This window comes from Mauremys mutica, chromosome 6 (assembly GCF_020497125.1).
Source record: "Mauremys mutica isolate MM-2020 ecotype Southern chromosome 6, ASM2049712v1, whole genome shotgun sequence".
Classification (NCBI taxonomy): Eukaryota; Metazoa; Chordata; order Testudines; family Geoemydidae; genus Mauremys; species Mauremys mutica.
In genome coordinates this window covers 120,638,844-120,658,237 of record NC_059077.1, presented here as the reverse complement: position 1 = coordinate 120,658,237, position 19,394 = coordinate 120,638,844, and the positions used below count along the sequence as shown (strand labels likewise).

Sequence of the window (19,394 nt, the reverse complement as noted above, 5' to 3'; positions counted from 1 at the left end):
GCGAGCTGGCGGCGATCGGCATCGGCTCGCCCGGCCGGCGGGGCCGGGGTCTCCCCAGCGGCAGGCGAGGCCGGGGCGCGGGGGGGAGCCCGCCGGGGAAACTTACTTTGCTGGGGGGCGGGGAAAGGGCTGGAGCGGGGCCGCGCGGCGGGGAGGGGCCGCCCGGCTCCGGGGGCTCAGCCGCGCCAGAGAGAAAACAAAGGCGGCTGCCAGCCCGCGGTGCCCCCTCCCTGCGAGCCGCCGCGCCGCACCGGGGAAACGAAAGCGAAGGGCATCCGAGGGGCGGGGGGCGGCAGCGCCTCTCCCGGCCCGGCCGCCCGGCTCCGCTCGCCCGCCCGCGGCTCCCAGCCGCCTTTGTGTGCGCGCCCCTCGGCCCGCCTCCGGCCTGCTGGGGGGCGCCGCGCCCGGGCGCGGGGGGAACTTGCGGCCGCCTCAGCCGCCCTGGGCAAGAAAGTCTCGGCTGGCTCCGTCCCCCGGCGCTGCCCTGTCGCTGCGCGGCCTCGCCGCCCGGCAGCAATTACAGCGCGGAGCTCGCCCGCCCGCCCTGCGCCTTCCCACTTCCGTGCCCAGCCCGTCCGCTCGGAGCCCGCCAGCCAGGGGGCAGAGCTTCCCCGCCACACACCGGGGCCCTGCCCGGGGCTCCCCGCCGGCCGGCCGGCCCCGGCCAACCCACAAACTTTTCTCCCCCCGCCCCGCGCTAGCAGCCTGGGATCCAGCCCCGCTCTGCCCGCCCCATTGCTGCTGTGGGGAGCGGCGGGCGCCTTTAAATCGCCTGGCTGGGGCTTCCCAGCGCCGGCTTCACACAGCTCCCCAGCGCCGGCCGGGCCGGGGGGATAGCGGGGGGCACTGGGACTAACACAGCGCTGCCCGGGGCCGGGGGGGCACTGAGACTAACACAGCGCTGCCCGGGCCGGGGGGGGCACTGGGACTAACCCCGCGCTGCCCGGGCCGGGGGGGGGGGGGCACTGGGACTAACACAGCGCTGCCCCGGGCCGGGGGGGGGCACTGGGACTAACACACCATTGCCCGGGCCGGGGGGGCACTGGGACTAACACAGCGCTGCCCCGGGGGGGGGCACTGGGACTAACACAGCGCTGCCCCGGGGGGGGGGGCCCTGGGACTAACACAGCGCTGCCCCGGGCCGGGGGGGGGCACTGGGACTAACACACCATTGCCCGGGCCGGGGGGGCACTGGGACTAACACAGCGCTGCCCGGGCCGGGGGGGTGGTTGGGGGCACTGGTACTAACACGGCGCTGCCCGGGCCGGGGGGGGGGTTGGGGGCACTGGGACAAACACGGCGCTGCCCGGGCCGGGGGGGGGTGGTTGGGGGCACTGGGACTAACACAGCGCTGCCCGGGCGGGGGGGGTGGTTGGGGGCACTGGGACTAACACAGCGCTGCCCGGGCGGGGGGGGTGGTTGGGGGCACTGGGACTAACACAGCGCTGCCCGGGCCGGGGGGGGTGGTTGGGGGCACTGGGACTAACACAGCGCTGCCCGGGCCGGGGGGTGGGGTTGGGGGCACTGGTACTAACACAGCGCTGCCCGGCCCGGGGGGCGCGGGGCGCACTGGTACTAACACAGCGCGGGCCGGGGGAGGGGGGAGGATGGCGGGGGGGCAGCTGCTTGTCATGTTTCTTCCCCCTCACCCTTTTAAATAGCTCCAGGGCAAAGCAAAGTGAAGTGTGCTGGCCGCTGCGTGTCTGTACACGCGTGGCTCTCCATGCGTGTAGACAGACACCGGCTACTGTCGTGCACGTGTGTGGATGCAATAAACCCAGCCCCGCCATGCAACGGTCCAGTCTGTTCTTAGTGGTGCGAAGGGGGTGGGGACAGCCGAGGGCTACCTGTTCTCAGAGCCTGTCCATGCATGGGCCTTTTGCACGCCCAGGTGCGCGCTGGCACGCGGGCCCCGGGGAGAAGTTGCACGCGCGCGGCCCGGGGAGAGAGAGGAGAAATGTGCAGAGATCAATGGCATTGGAAAGCCCTGAGCAGACCCAACACGCTGAGCCCGGAATCATCCTCACCCTCCTTCCCTTTCCCCCCTTTGTTCCCAGCCGCGCGGGGGAGGGAAACGCCACCCAGGGAGCCCTGGCTGCTGGGCATTCCGCCGGCAGCGTTGTGTGCTCAGCCCGTTCTCACACGCAGCAAATACCGGCGTCCCTCCCCCCAGCCCCCGGCAGCAGCTCTGGGGCAGCGCGGTAGCAGGCTGGCTTTGAAGCGCAGCTGAAGGGAACCGCGTTTGCAATCCCTGCGCGGAGAGGCGTGGCGTGCATGAAAGCGGCATGCTTTCCGCGGGTTCGCTGCACCCCCCTGCAGCGGGCATGCTGGGCAGGGCAGGCGGGCGGCTGCTGCTGCTGCTGCGATCGATTGGGCGGCTGGGCGATTGCACAGGGCTGGTTGCTCCGCTCCGGGGCTGGCTCTCCGTCCAGCACGCGCGAGCGCTAGAGGGGCAGCCAGCCGGGCAGGGCTGGGCGAGCAGCCGCTGGACCGAGCAGGGGCCGGAGGCGGTGGGGGAGGGGAAGGAAGCAGTGATTTACAAGTACCCAGCGGCTGTTGCAGGGGAGAGAGCTGCCTGTGGTCAGGGCAGGGGCTGGCTTGGCTTCTGCTGCGCTGCCACCAACTTATTAACAGCACCTGCCCCACTGGTGGGTGCGCCTAGAAACCGAGAGTCCTGCATCGGGGGGTGTGCATGGCTCTGAGATCCTGCCCCCCGCGGCCCTAGGAGCCTTGTGCTGCTCATGAACCTGGCACAGGGAGTAAACCGTTGGAAGAAGTGTATTTACCCCCACATCATTGTTACAGAAAATTAACTATAAGGTTGCTTTAATGGGGGCGTGGGTGGTGGTGCCTATAGAAAAATGTGCACCTTGCTGTGATTTCATAGTGCAAGGCAGGGGTGCATGTGTTTTCAGTACTAGAGTAATCTTAAAAACTCACCCTTTTTAATTTTCTTTCCCTCTAAGGGTGAAGAAGTGGGTGCTTAATCGGTTAGTAGTTTCAACCCCTCTTGCCTGACTGTCAGGTCAATTAGTTACCTTCAGAGAAAGGGCTCTCATCTGCAGAGAGTGCAGTAGGACTTCAAATTCTCATGGGGGTTACATTCAACCAATGCAGGCTCCTGCCATGAAGATTAATTTTCACTTAATAATCCCAGATGTTTAATTAGCATAGTGATGCCCAGTTCTGCTGTCAAAATCAATCAGGAAAAGTGTCTGGAAAGACAAACAGTTAATTTTGTTTAAGAACAAAACTGAAATGTTTGGCCAGGCTAAAACAAGACTTTTAAATTCCATTGATTTGCTTCCAAAAACAGTTTTAGTTCTGGAAGGAGTAAAATTCTCCAAAACTGCACTTTACTATTTCTTGGTGCTACGGATTAAGTTGACATTCCCATTTTATATAGAGAGTTTAATAAATCAGTACACTTTAATTAGTTATAATATGTGACTGTATTCTGCAATATACAGCATATGGTGTTGGTAACATATCAATGACAAACATCTTTACCTTAATCCTTATACATTAAAAGATACCAAGTGGTTAGAGATTACTTTTTCCCTTACAATGAAAATCCTTACAGTAGTTGTGTATGTTAAAGCAAATGCACACATTGGCAATGTTATGCAGTTCAAAAACATAAAGTTTTCAGGGATAGTAAAGAAAATAATGTGAAAAAGTGACATTTTACTGAAAAAAAAGGAAGTCTTGGTAGCCAACAATGAGATTTACTACCTGGAAGGAGACATGCATTGTGTTGTATTTTAATGAGGACATTTACTTTGGCTCTTTATCTAAACTTACTAAAATCTTATTCATTGCATACTGCATTGTAACAATGCCATCTTTACATGCCACATGGTACAAAATATTGAGTAGGAAGAGGCTTCTGCTATTTTTTCTTTTTAAAGTATGGCAACAGTTAAAACCCATCACCAGGCCCCACCAAGAGCCATCTTTCCACTATATTTCCCTGAATATGGAGGCCACCTGGCAACATATACGCCCTGTGCCACCCACGCCAATTTCTTTTATTTATTTATTTTTGTTACTCTATCTGGAGAGACATCACCTTGCCAACATCTGCCAGACAGGACGACTGTTTTCTGCAGCCTCGTGCTGAGAACCAGTGTACAGCAAGCCCCTTCACAGCCCACACCACCACATGAAGACTATGGAGGAAGGGCAATGGAAGGAAGAGGAGGATTTGGAGGGCAGCTGTTGATCACACCTCCAGTCCATTCCTCTGGGGAAGTTGCTTTAAATTGTTCCTGCGCTTTCAATATCACGTATTTCTGAGTCATAGCACAGATTCACCCTTTCACAAGCCCTCCAAAAATTGGTAGGGTCAAAGCTTAGGGGATTTTCCTTCCTACAAAACAGTTTCCAAAGGGGCTCACTCCGTTAATTTGCCTCCTCAAATAGGTAATAAAAGGATAGTCCTGCCCTATCAATCTGCTTTGGCCATTTATCTAATTACCAAAGATTTGTCTTTCCAGTAGAAATGAGAAGGCTGCAGACCATCTGGAAGTTCAGGGCAAGCTCTACTTTTAATATGTGTGTCTAGGTTATGGAAGTGTAAAACCACAAAGTTTCTGGTGCATGATGGTTTATTTACTACCGGAGTTATGTTGTATTTCCTTACAAAGTTAGTTTAAATTTAAACCAAGACTTTGTAAGGTAATGTAACTGTTTGGTTAGATCTGGCTTTTTTCAGTGCATGGCTGCATAAAGACATCATTTTCCCACTTCTGAGATGAAGACAACTGGTACTATGCACCATTTAACAAAATGGTACTAACAGGGTCATTTATCAATAGTTTCCAGCAACCTGATCTAAGCAATATGTGACCAAATGCACCCTATAGTCACACCCTATACACTATTGTAGTAATCTTTGTACAAAATATGCCTTGAGGTATCCTTTGCAAACTAATGACTCGCTGGTCAGTAACATGGTGAAATGTGTGTAATGACATTGTGTGCAAAGTTATGAATATGAGCTGAAATCATGACTGAAATATTTGACCAGACAAGTCTAGGGAGGGGTAAACCTGTTTCTCAGAGACAAAGGACGAGCTGATGCCTCAAGGCAGCTGTCATCAAAGTTGATGAGCACTCACCAGTGAAGTGGCCATTCTTTGGCAACGGGGAAGGAGGGAGTGGGTGGGGGGGGGGGCAGGAACAGATTGATCTGTATTTTAACAACATGGAACCTCTTTCACCTCGAGAGTCTGTATCCGTCCTCACAGTGGGAAGGAACTTTATGCAGGAGTAACCCTTAGGAAATGCATAGGACTGGACTATAAAATTGAGGAGCAAAAAACACCCCACGTATTCTTTCTTTCTTTCTCTCCCTTTCATTTAAGATGACAAAGAAACCCGCCTTTTGACTTTGGGAGAGATCCTGACATGAAAATTTGGTTAGCAGTGTTGTTGGGAACACTGTGACGAGTTGCTCCCCTTTAAGGTGCCACCTGATGTACTGGGATACCACTGAGCCTGCCTGTTCCGCCAGCCTGGGCCCCCTTTTACCCTGTCTTGCTGAGCCAGGCTCTTAAGCCTCCTCTAGCATGCACTCAGGCAGGACCACACCCAGCTGCAGAAAGACACAGACACTCAGATCAGCTCTGGGAAGACTCAACTTAAGGGACTTGCCCCAGCACTCAGGTGCCCACCTCCCTGGGAGTGCAGACCCAAAGGTATATTGTCTTGTGTTGTACAGGGATTTATACAGTGCAAGCTCATAAGAATTTGCCCTTTCCCTCAATGTGAAGAGAGATCTGCACAGCTTCTTGCTCACCACCAGTTAGAAATTGCATAAATGGGGTTTAATAATAAACAGAAACAAGTTTATTAACTATAACAGGCAGATTTGAAGTGATTATAAGGGATAGCAAACAGAACAAAGCAGATTACTGAGCAAATAAAACAAAATACATGAGCTAAGCTTAATACATTTTGTAACCTGTTTCTTGAGTGCAATTTCTGACCCTAAAGGTTATTTCTCTTTACAGACTGGACCTCTATCTCAGTCTGGACTCCCCCCTTTACCTTCCCTTCAGGTGTTTTTAGCAGTCCCTCTTCTTGGAGAGTCAGGCAAAATGGAGAGCCAGGAATGCCTTCCTTCCCAGCCTTAAATATAATTTACATAAGGCAGGAAGCCTTTGTTTCCAGTGGAAAAGTACCAGCAGTGACCAAGGTGGGACTCTGTACCAAGTGACATCATCAGATGACCCTGCAGTGTCAAAGCAACATCCCAGGAAACTCCTCCGGATGGTGGGAGATTAGTATCTCCAAAGTTCTATTATCCTTCTTAAATGGTTCATCCAGGCTGATTGCTTACTGTCTGGAGGGCGTTCCCCCAAATATACACCCAGTTGTAACTGTTACAAAGTCAATATTCCCAGCTTCAGATACAGAAATGATACATGCACGCAAATTGGATAATCACATTCAGTAAATTGTAACCTTTCCAATGATACCTTACAAGACCCACCTTGCATAAAATATATCAGTTATGCCAGGGGTCTCAAACATGTGGCCCGCGGGCCGCATGCGGCCCGCGGAGCTCTTCCCTGCGGCCCACGGAGCTCCCCAGGGCCGCCCAGAGGGGGGGGCAAAGGGGGCAATTTGCCCCGGGCTCCGCAGGGGCCCCCAAGAGAAAAGCGGAGGCTCCCGCCTCCGCCCCTCTCTGGAGCCTCAGCGCATAGAGCGCCGAGTCTCCGTCCGAGCGCCTGAGCCCCGCCCCGATCCGAGCCGCGTGGGGAGGGGGCGGGGCTGGGAGCTCTGGGCTGAGCGCTGCGCTCGGTGTGGAGCTCCCAGCCCCGCCCCCTCACCACGCGGCTCTGAGCGGGACGAAGCTCAGCCCTCGCCAGAGACGCGCTCGGGTAAGGGGGGGGGGGAAGCGGGAGCCGCCGGGCCGGGCCGGGGCCGGGGTGGGAGGCGGGACCCGCCGGGGCCGGGGCCGGGCCGTGGGGGGGGGACGGGAAGCAAGACCCGCCGGGCCGGGCCGGGGGGTGGGGGAGGGAAGCGGGACCCGCCGGGCCGGGCCGGGGGGGGGGGAAGGGAAGCGAGACCCGCTGGGCCGGGCCGGGGGTGGGGAAGGGAAGCGAGACCCGCCGGGGCCGGGCTGGGGTGGGGGAGGGAAGCGAGACCCGCCGGGGCCGGGCCGGGCCGGGGGGGGGGAAGGGAAGTGAGACTCGCCGGGGCCGGGCCGGGGGGGGGGAAGGGAAGCGAGACCCGCCGGGCCGGGCCGGGGGGGGGGAAGGGAAGCGAGACCCGCCGGGCCGGGCCGGGGGTGGGGAAGGGAAGCGAGACACGCCGGGCCGGGGGTGGGGAAGGGAAGCGAGACCCGCCGGGGCCGGGGCCGGGCCGGGGGGTGGGGGAGGGAAGCAGGACCGGCCGGGGTGGGGAAAAGAGGGACCCGCCGCCGCCGCCGAAGCGCAGCCCGGTCTTCGGCGGTGGGGGGCCCCTTCTGTTCCGGGACCCGCCGCCTAAGTGCCCCGCCACCAAGCCACCAAACAGCTGTTGGTGGCGCTTAGCACTTTCCAGGAGGGAGGGGGGAGGAGCGGGGAGCCGCGCGCTTAGGGGAGGAGGTGGAGAAGAGACAGGGCAGGGGCGGGGCCTCATGGAAGGGGTGGATTGGGGGTGGGGCCAGGGGCAGCAAGGGGGCGTGTCAGTGATGCGGCCCTCGGGCCAATGCACTAGTCCTCATGCGGCCCTCGGGGTCATTTGAGTTTGAGACCCCTGAGTTATGCCATATCATAAGCATATTTCCATAAAGACTGGGGTGTAACATCACAAACACATTGTAAGGATTTTACCTAGAACCAAGTCTAGTTTGTTAAATTTTAGTTACTAGAAAGCATTTTCTTTTTCCTCTTGTAACCATTTCTGACTTTAATGCCTATTACTTGTACTCACTTAAAATCTATGTTTGTGGTTGAATGTTTGTTTGGTTTTTTTTAATCAAAACTAATCCAACATCACGTTTAACTTGAATTGTTTGGTAACTCCAATTGTAGTAGCAAACTGTTGGATATTGATCCCTTACAGGGGACAATGGACCTTTTATATCTAAACTGTCCAGGAGGGGGCTGGACAGTGCAAAATGTGTTTGTGGGGAAAAATCTGGGACTTGGAGTATGTTGGGGTCACCCTGCAGGTAGTAACCAAGGCTGCTGGAAGCCAGAGCGTGGCTGGTGTGTTGCTGACAGGCTGCAGGGGTCAGAGTTGCTGGACCAGGTCTGTAACTATACAAAGACTCAGGATGTGATGTTCATGCTGTTAGGCTATTTGTGAGCACCCCAGGTGAGGATCTATAACAACAAAGCATTGCGAGGTACCCCAGGGCAGGTAGTGACGATCCCTCATTGTTCTGGATTGCACCCCAGAATGTGATAGCATGTCTGTCTTTTTCTATGTAATCAGCCTTTTCACTCTCAATACTGCAGTGATCAGAAATCCATGGCAAGCTAAATATTAAACATTTCATTTAGTTTCAAGCCAGTCAAAGCTCACCAGTTTGATAAAGAATGAAAATTTGATGTTAAAAATTTTGCTACAGATCTGGAGTAATTATTTGGTGTGTTATTTTTTTTCCACAGCAACTATTTTTAACAAATTGCTCAATTATGTTTTTGTTTTTAAAAGAAAAGTGAAGTATGTCCTATAAATCAATAAAAATCCCCAATCTTCTATCAGAATCTTACCTGTAATGTGCTTTTCACTGCTCTCAATATAATCCACTATTGGAAATGATTATATTAGATATTGTTTCACCGAGAATTAAACTCACCCCATAGAAGAACCTATCCTAGGTATCACTTAAGCCCCATAATAAAGGCTCAAGTGGTGCTTAAGGCCTCTGCACTGAGTGATTTTAATCCTGAATGCTTTAATTATCTGTATCCCCTGACCCAGCTAGTGCTGTTCAATGCCTTCCCAAGGGCTTGGCTAGAGGGGGGCATGGATGAAGGCTACCTGGTTAATGTTTCACTCCAACCCTGCCGTGACACTGGTACGCTGGGGAAAGCAACCAGAAGATATGGTGAATGTGTTCATTAGCTACCCCATCTCTACAGAGATTTTGCAACTCCATAGGCAAATAAAGAAGGCTGGCCATTTCCCCAGGGGACATGCACAACCAGTGTTGTAATCCCTCCACCACCAATTTACCATTAAAATAGTTGAAGACCTGAGAAATTAAACTGACAAGTCTGGCAATGGTGCCCTCTGATTTGTCATCATGTGCAAGACATAGAATTGTCCTTTCCAGTATGGGAAGTGGAGCTAAACGCACTAGTCTAATGTAACTTACTACAAGGGGTTATGTTATATCAATTCCATTCCCAGAGACCCCTTATGCTCTCTGTAGAGGCAGGGTGATTAGTCATTATTTAGTGAGGGCCCAGACTTGCCAAGTGTGTAACACTCTCAACTCCAGGTTGAAAGGAAATGAAAGCACTCAGCAGATATCAGGATTGGGCCCACAAGTTCCAAAAAGGGGGAATCCCATATAGGCCTTAGCTGGAAGAATGCTACTCACAGGGCAGAATTAGAAATGTGGAGACCAGAAAATGGGGGATCCTCAGGAGTCACTCAAGGAAACACAGATTTCCCAGGAAACAAATATTGGCAGCTGTATTGCATGTAACTGTTTTTGAGTCCTTATCTCTCCAATGAGATGACATTTTCCTAATACAAATTAACTTTGAACAGCATCACAGAAGTCTTAGAACAGTCACATGTAGCCTACCCTACAGTTCCCTGCTCTAGGCGTACGTACTGGTACTGAGCTTAATTATTTTCAATATAACATAGCTACGCTCATCTTTAACAACAAAAATTTAAAGCTCTGAAATAGATTTCACTGAGTGGCAACATCTCATGCTATGCAAAGCTCAGTAAGGAGATGAAAAAGAAAAGCGAAGCTGAGCAAACATCACAGTTGAAGAGCATGTAGAATTACTTGCTTATTAGTAAACAAACAGAAGCAAGGAACATAGGTGACGAGAAATGTTTTGCCTGTGGATGTGGAAAAAACTAGTTTATGGGTTGCAGCACGTGACATAATTTACTCTTTAGATTCCATCTGTTGTCACCTGCAGGGTCCTAAGAACCTCCTCTCATTATGCAATTGAAGAATATCATTCATTTGGGTGTAGAATTAATATGGTTATCCCTTCTGATCCAAGTGGTTAGCCAAAAAATCAGAGCCTTATAAGCTGCTCCAGTTAGGAGGAGAAATTGGTGAGAGTCAGTTATTTCTTTGATGGAATTTTGTTCATTTACAAGGAAGCAGAGATCAGTGGTTCTCAGCCAGGAGTACATATACCCATCAGGGTACACAGAGGTCTTCCAGGGGTATAGAATCATAGAATCTCAAGGTTGGAAGGGATCTCAGGAGGTCATCTAGTCCAACCCCCTGCTCAAAGCAGGACCAAACCCAACTTGTCATAGGTTTCTCCCCCACTTGGAGCTTTTGGGTTCACAAGATGGGGACCTGCATGGACTCCTCTAAACTAAAATCCTAGTTTAGATCTGGTAAAAGCTGCCACCACCCAATAATGTACGTGTATTGGGACACAGTCCTTTCCAAAATCCTTGGGGATCCCAAGAGCCCCAAATCCATGGATTCTTACACCTAGGAGAAGTAAACCATTCTCCCCTGCTTCCTCCCCCCTCCCTCTCTCCTAGCCACTCTGGAGAGATACACACCGAGTCAAATCCTTGACTCAACACAAAGAGGGACTCATCTCCCCCTCCCCTTCCCTAGTCCTTGGGAAAAATACCTTGATTCAAACTCCTTGAATCTCTACACACAGGGAAGCAGCCCACTTCCCCCACCTCTCTCTCCTAGCCACTCTGGAGAGATACACACCGATTCAACTCTGTGAATCAACCTCAGGAGGAACTCACTCTTCCCCCCTCCCCTTCCCTTGAATCTCCACAAGAGAAGGAATTAACCAAGTCCTTAACAGAAAAGATTTATTAAAGAATAAAAAGAAAGTAAACTGTCTCTGTAATACCAAGATGGAACAATCCACAGAGTCTAACTTATAAACCTGGAGAGAATTCCCCCTCCCCCTTCTTTCTCAGTAAAAGCAAAGTAACAGCAATTAGGAATAAAGAATTTATCCAGCAAACACACAATTGCAAATGTAGAAATCAAATTATAAGACTAATCCGCCTTTCTAATTAATACTCACTATTGGATAGTAGGAACTACTCCAGGAGAACTTGGAGACATGTCTGGCCTCTCTTAGATCCAAAGAGAGAACACAGAGCAAACAAGGAACACAGACAAAGGCTTCCCTCCACAGAGATTTGAACATATCTTGTCCCTGATTGGTCCTCTGGTCAGGTGGTCATCAGGTACTGCTTGTTAACCCTTTACAGGTAAAAGAGACCTTAACCCTGATCTGTTTATTTATGACACAACTAAATCATCCCAGCCAGGGCTTTGTCAAGCCTGACCTTAAAAACCTCTAAGGAAGGAGATTCCACCACCTCCCTAGGTAACCCATTCCAGTTCTTCACCACCCTACTAGTGAAAAAGTTTTTCCTAATGTCCAACCTAAACCTCCCCCTCTGCAACTTGAGACCATTACTCCTTGTTCTGTCATCTTCTACCACTGAGAACAGTCTAGATCCATCCTCTTTGGAACCCCCTTTCAGGTAGTTGAAAGCAGCTATCAAATCCCCCCCCATTCTTCTCTTCTGCAGGCTAAACAATCCCAGTTCCCTCAGCCTCTCCTCATAAGTCATGTGCTCCAGCCCCCTAATCATTTTTGTTGCCCTCCGCTGGACTCTCTCCAATTTATCCACATCCTTCTTGTAGTGTGGGGCCCAAAACTGGACACAGTACTCCAAATGAGGCCTCACCAGTGCTGAATAGAGGGGAATGATCACATCCCTCGATCTGCTGGAAATGCCCCTACTTATACAACCCAAAATGCCATTAGCCTTCTTGGCAACAAGGGCACACTGTTGACTCATATTCAGCTTTTCGTCCACCGTAACCCCTAGGTCCTTTTCTGCAGAACTGCTGCCCAGCCATTCGGTCCCTAGTCTGTAGCAGTGCATGGGATTCTTCCGTCATAAGTGCAGGATTCTGCACTTGTCCTTGTTGAACCTCATCATATTTCTTTTGGCCCAATCCTCTAATTTGTCTAGGTCCCTCTGTATCCTATCCCTACCCTCCAGCGTATCAACCACTCCTCCCAGTTTAGTGTCATCTGCAAACTTGCTAAGGGTGCAGTCCACACCATCCTCCAGATCGTTAATGAAGATATTGAACAAAACCGGCCCCAGCACCGACCCTTGGGGCACTCCACTTGATACCGGCTGCCAACTAGACATGGAACCATTGATCACTACCCGTTGAGCCCGACCATCTAGCCAGTTTTCTACCCACCTTACCGTCCATTCATCCAGCCCATACTTCTTTAATTTGCTGGCAAGAATACTGTGGGAGACTGTATCAAAAGCTTTGCTAAAGTCCAGAAATAGCACATCCACTGCTTTCCCCTCATCCACAGAGCCGGTTATCTCATCATAGAAGGCAATTAGGTTAGTCACGCATGATTTGCCCTTGGTGAATCCATGCTGACTGTTCCTGATCACTTTCCCCTCCTTTAAGTGGTTCAGAATTGATTCCTTGAGGACCTGTTCCATGATTTTTCCAGGGACTGAGGTGAGACTGACTGGCCTGTAGTTCCCTGGATCTTCCTTCTTCCCTTTTTTAAAGATGGGCACTACATTAGCTTTTTTCCAGTCATCCGGGACCTCCCCCCATCGCCATGATTTTTCAAAGATAATGGCCAATGGCTCTGCAATCTCATCGGCCAACTCCTTTAGCACCCTCGGATGCAGCGCATCCGGCCCCATGGACTTGTGCTCGTCCAGCTTTTCTAAATAGTCCCGAACTACTTCTTTCTCCACAGAGAGCTGGTCACCTCCTCCCCATACTGTGCTGCAGAGTGCAGCTGTCTGGGAGCTGACCTTGTCTGTGAAGACAGAGGCAAAAAAAACATTGAGTACACTAGCTTTCTCCACATCCTCTGTCACTAGGTTCCCTCCCTCATTCAGCAAGGGGCCCACACTTTCCTTGACTTTCTTCTTGTTGCTAACATACCTGAAAAAACCCTTCTTGTTACTCCTAACATCTCCGGCTAGCTGCAACTCCAAGTGTGATTTGGCCGTCCTAATTTCACTCCTGCATGCCTGAACAATACTTTTATACTCCTCCCTGGTTATTTGTCCAATCTTCCACTTCTTATAAGCTGTTTTTTTGTGTTTAAGACGAGCAAGGATTTCACTGTTAAGCCAAGCTGGTCGCCTGCCATATTTACTTTTCTTCCTACACATTGGGATGGTTTGTTCCTGCAACCTCAATAAGGATTCTTTAAAATACAGCCAGCTTTCCTCGACTCCATTCCCCGTCATGTTATTCTCCCAGGGGACCTTGTACATCAACTCATTTAGATATTTGCCTAGTTTTACAACAAGCCACATAAAAAGCACTAGCTAAGTCAGTACAAACAAAAATTTCATACGACTTGTTTATACTGCTCTATATACACTGAAATGTAATGACAGTATATTCCAATTGATTTATTTTAGAATTATATGGTAGAAATGAAGCAGTTTTTCAGTGATAGTGTGATGTGACACTTTTGTACTGTACCCCTGTCGGGAGTCCGATTTGTCTTGCATACCCCAAGTTTCACCTCACTTAAACTGCTTGCTTACAAAATCAGACTAAAATACAAGTGTCGCAGCACACTGGTACTGAAAAACTGCTTACTGTTTCATGTTTACCATAATTATAAATCAATCAATTTGAATATAAATATTGTACTTACATTTCAGTGTATAGTGTATACAGAGCAGTATAAACAAGTCATTGTCTATATGAAATTTTAGTTTGTTCTGACTTCACTGGTGCTTTTTATGTGGCCTGTTGTAAAACTAGGCAAATATCTAGATGAGTTGACATACCCCTGGAAGACCTCTGCGTACCCCCACGGTCTAGAACCAGTGGTCTGGAGGACCCAACTGACATCAAGGCCCCATTGTGCTAGGTACTGTACAAAGAAATAACCTACAATCTAAATAGATAAGAGAGATAGGGTGGAAGGGGAAACAGAGGCACGGGAAGGTAAAGTGACTAGCCTCGGGTCATGTGGCAGACCCAGGCGTGGAGCCCAGATCCAGCTGCACCACGCTGCCTCCCCCCGGGTGAAATTCACCTCCATTCAGAGAACGAGCATGAGGCCCTGCTCTTCTTCCACAATGCCTATGAAAAGACAGTCCACAACAGATCATTAACATCAGTATTTACTATTTTTTTAAATCAAACACTCTAGAAGTGCACCTGCCTAAACAGCCTGACTGTATTATGGCTTAAATTGAGGGGCAGGGATAACAGTGCTGCTGCTCTCCCAATCTCCACCATCAGAGACACCAAAATAAGATGCCACTCAAAACCATTCAAAATCTGATCATGTGTCCTCCCTGAGGTTTGACTACACCCCTGGGGGAGGGCTGACTAAGGCACTGGCACACTATGCACATGCCTAGGGTCCTGGATCCCAGAGTCATGTGAGCACGTCAGAATGACAGCTATCATTTCAACTCCCTCTCCCCAAGCCCACTTGTTTCTAGTCCTCATGGTTGAGAAGAAAAGCTTGAAACCACGAACTGAGTATAACCAAAGCAGTGATGTCTGCCTGAGCCTGCAGACAGCCCCAGCAGAGGGAGGAACAGCAGTCACTAGAACCAGGACAAGAGCTATTTGATCCCATCCCCATGTCCAGAGCAGACTTGACTCCTGCTGCTCCCAACAGGCTTGGTTGGGAGTCCTCCTATGCACTGTGGGATTAGCCTTCCGTTAGTAGTGCTCACATTCACCCCCAGGCTCTGTTCCTCCCTCCTAGGCTCACACGCAGATTGGAAAGAAAAGGGAGGTAGTCCCGGCCCAATCTTGGGGCACCAAACAGATGCCACACACAGTAGATTATGCACATTTTTGACACTCCCTCTCCTTTCTTACACATTGATCAGCAGTGAAATAGTTAAGGTCATTAAATTCCTCATCAGTGGGCATCTGAGTTAGCCCCATTTCGATTAACAGGGCAGTTCACAGCTCTCAGAGCTATTGTTTCAGGCTTTCTGCAGATGCAGGCAGGCTAGAGAGACTCCTTTCCCTCCCCCTTTCAGTGAAAATGTAGCCTCTGCAGAACTAGCCGCCAGCGTCAGGTTGCCAACTCAGCACAATCCAGCCCAATTCAAGCTCTGAACCACATGAAATTATTGCTGCAAGCCCTGTCCTTCTTCCGCCATACACTACCTGCTGTTTGGTATCACAACTTGTTGTGTCATGTTTAGAGTTAGAGTGGAAGCTCTTTGCCTTGTCCCGTAGAGAAGCCAGCACACTGTGGGACACTGTGAACATTTTAAAAATTGCAATAAGAAGAGCGTATGGAGCTCTGGAACACCACATTAAGGACTGAAGTGAGGATGAAGGGCATGGGCCACGGGTTCAAGTTTCACTCCCAGGGTGTAGAAGGAAGAAAGGGCTGAGTCTATGCCAAAGCCCACCGAAGTTAATGGAAAGACTCCACTGGAGTCAAGATTTAACAGGCTTTGGAGCAGGGCCACAGTGCTTGCAGAGGAGGTAGCAAAATGGGACAGTGAAAGGGAAAACGTGTCTATCATATGTGACCTATGCAACATGCAAGATTATGTAAGCGGGGGAATGGTCCCGCTATTGTGGGGAACTTTCCTGGCTTCTGTGCTACCCCGGTGAAGGGGGCGAGCGAAAGGATCTGAGTCCTCGCTCCCACTTCCTTTACCCAGAGGCCTCCCTGCCCTTGAGGACTCTCCTGTCTGGCAGAGTTCTCGTAGCCCCAACAAGGCTGGGCCCAGGATTCCTGGGGGGCTCGACCCCCAACCCTGCTGTGGTCACCTAGGACAGGGGCTAAGGTGTCCCCACTCCGGGGTACCCTTTCTGCACTGGGCACCTCCCCGACCCACTGATTATTCCATACAATATAGAGCAAATACAAGTTGTTTACTTAACAATTAATTTAAAGAAAAGAATAAGAAAAAACGGGAAAGGTTACAGGAAAACACATCACCCTGCTCTGTGGCAGGGAACATCACAAACAGTGTCTCTGGACATCAAAGCACTTTGCAGTCAGTTCCTTGTAGGTCCCAGGCTGCCCTCTCAGGCCCTGGCTGTGCTGCAGTTATGCTGCCGGTTAGACACTTGCAATGGCGGTGACCACACACCTCCAGGCTTTGGGTGGTGGGACCCTTCTTCCCAGTGCCAGCCCCCAGTCAGGTTAAGATCCCCCTCCCAGCCTGGCCTGCATGGACCCTGGGCTGGGGTGTCTTCCTGCGCTGGGCCCTTTTACCAAGGTTCCCCCCTTGGCTGGCCCCAGTTGCTCACCACACCTGGCTCTCTGGCTGCAGTTCTGCTCTCAGCACTGGATCTGCTCTTCCTGGGCTGTGCCTCTGGCTCTCTGGCTGCAGCTCTGCTCCCAGCACTGGATCTGCTCTTCCTGGGCTGTGCCTCTGACTCTCTGGCTGCAGCTCCGCTCCCAGCACAGGATCTGCTCTCTCTGGGCTGTGCCTCTGGCTCTTGGGCTGCAGTTCTGCTCCCAGCACAGGATCTGCTCTCTCTGGGCTGTGCCTCTGGCTCTCTGGCTGCAGCTCCGCTCCCAGCACAGGATCTGCTCTCTCTGGGCTGTGCCTCTGGCGCTTGGGCTGCAGTTCTGGCCCCTCTGGATCTGGCCTGGCTCTGCTCTCTAGCTCAGCTTGGGCCCCCTGCTTTCTCCTTAGCTCGGCCCCTCTCTGTCTGACTCCAGGCACATTCCTGCTCACACGGAGGACGGGACCCACCCTGGCCTTCTGTCTCCTTGATTAGCCGGCCCGCAGTCTCAGGGTCCTGATTTGCCATCGATCCCTCCCCTTTTAGTGCTGGGAGCTAGCAACCAAAACACCCCCACTGAATGTTAGTAAGGGGGCAACAGTCCCCTTACATTCCCCCCTGCTAAAATTCTGCCACAGCCACAATATTCACACCAGTACATCTGGGCCCCATAAAAACAACATATATCCACATCATATTATATTAAAAACCCATTAACAATTACGAAAAGAACATTCAACATCGTTAACACTCCACATCTACTTCTTAATACTATACATAACAATATTAATCAACACACTACATAGAACCAATAACATAATTATCTCTAAGTCTAACAGGAAGTACACCTTTATTAGCCCTCTGGGACCTTCTTAAGACTGGTGGTTCGTTACCCATATTTTCTGTTTCCCTATCCTCGGGTAATACTGGGTCAGTTTGAGGGATCTGGCCATTCTCGTTAGGGTTTGGGTTTGCCCCACTCTGTCCCCCTCTGTATTCGGTTTGTGGGACTAGAACCATTTCCCAACTGGTTTCAGCCTCCTCAGAGTGTACTGATCTACGCCTCCTATGGTCCCTGTCTGGACTAAGAGTGCAATGTTTCAACTGGTCCCTGTGTACTACTCTCTCAGGACCTCCTCGTTCAGGCCGGATGGTGTAAACTGGTAGCTCGGGATTGGTGTGAGCAACTACAATGTGGGGATTTGACTCCCACTTGTCCTGTATTTTATTACGCCCCCGGTGTCTATGGTTACGAACTAGTACACGGTCACCGGGCCTGATGAGAGCCCCACTGGACTTGCGATCATAAGTCCTTTTCCTACTTTGGGCTGTGTCTTTAGTTGTATTGAGAGCTACTTCACAGGCTATCTTCAGCCTGTCATGGTGACCTTTGACCCAGTCATCCAAATTGGTCACCACATCCTCCTCAGGGCCCTCTCTGTCCAGAATATCCAATGGCAACCTGGGATCCCTCCCAAACATGAGATAAAAAGGAGCGTAACCTGTTGACGAATGGACATGGCTGTTATAGGCCAACACCAGCTCAGGGAGATGTTCCTGCCAGGCTTGCTTCTTTTCCGGCGGGAGTGTTCTTAGCATATCGTGCAGTGTCCGGTTAAATCTCTCACACTGAGCGTTTCCTTGCGGGTGATAGGGTGTTGTTCGGCTTTTGGCTATGCCATACAGTTTACACAATTCAGCTATCACTTCTGATTCAAAATTCCTCCCCTGATCCGAGTGTAACCGTGCTGGACAACCATAGTACACAAACCAATGTTTTATGAGGGCATCAGCCGTTGTCCGCGCTGTCTGGTTTCTAGTTGGCACTGCAACAGTGAATCGGGTGAACATGTCCGTGAGAACCAGTATGTTCTCATACCCCTCTGAAGATCTCTCTAGCCGTGTGTAATCCATTGCTAGGACCTCCATTGGGGCAGTCACATTAGTACAGGTCAAAGGGGCTCGGTTGGGAGGAAACACATCTTTGGCTAAGGCACACCGTTTACACTGACGGATCCATGCTTGCACGTCGCTACCCATCGTGGGCCAGTAATAGTTTCTCCTCATCACCTCCAAAGTGCTCCTGTCTCCGAAATGTCCCCCATGATCATGCCTGGCTTCATAAACTTGATGGCGGAGCGACACAGGCACCACTAACTGCCACACTTCCTCACCATCTCGGGGATGGTATGTTACCCGGAACAGCACTCCACGGTGTAATCTAAGTCGTTCCCACTGTCTGGCTAGCTTCTTAGACTGGGGGTATCTGGCCCCAAATCTCCGATCTGGCCTCGTTCGGCTCATGACTGCCACTAAGACAGGTCCAACATCACCTTCTCGTTGCAGAGTCTGAATCTCCTCCCATGAGTACCCTGAGATTATTGCGCTCTCCCCTTTTACCAGATTTTGTACTGCATCCTCTACCGTCACTTCGTCCTCGGGCTTTGGATTCTCTAGCCACAAACACGTACGCACAACATCTGCAGGAATGACTAGGAAGTCTTTCTCTAGATCCTCACCCTCTTCTGATTCCTCCTCCAGAGGCAATCTAGACAGGGCATCAGCATTGATGTTCTGCCTTCCAGGTTTATACTGTACTTCAAAAGTGAACTCAGCGAGTTGGGCCACCCAGCGGTGTTCAATTGCACCTAAGTTAGCCGTTGCCAGGTATCGGAGTGGATTGTGGTCTGAGATTACCGTGAATTTAGAGTACACTAAATAATCCTTAAATTTTTCAGTGATAGCCCACTTCAAGGCCAACAGTTCTAGTTTAAAAGCACTGTAGTTTTTGTCATTTCTTTCTGACCTCCTCAATCCTCGGCTTGCATATGCAATTACACGCTCGGCCCCCTCTTGCTTCTGGCTGAGCACCGCACCTAGGCCGTGCAGGCTTCCATCAGTTGTCACTATAAATGGCAGGCTAAAGTCAGGATATGCAAGTACAGGTGGT

The 19,394-nt window shown here is 51.1% G+C and overlaps 2 long non-coding RNA genes across 3 annotated transcripts in view; one reads left to right on the top strand and one right to left on the bottom strand.

Annotated features, from left to right (window-relative positions):
* The window catches only part of LOC123372561, a 44,205-nt gene that overhangs the window by 455 nt on the left and 24,356 nt on the right, over window positions 1-19,394 (top strand). The gene's annotated exons all lie outside the window — the stretch shown is intronic.
* Window positions 2,860-19,394, bottom strand: part of LOC123372562 — a 46,816-nt gene continuing 30,281 nt past the window's right edge. For both annotated transcript variants that reach the window (XR_006580344.1, XR_006580345.1), the window contains exon 5: window positions 2,860-3,215. This is a non-coding gene — a long non-coding RNA (uncharacterized LOC123372562). The remainder of the gene's footprint in view (window positions 3,216-19,394) is intronic.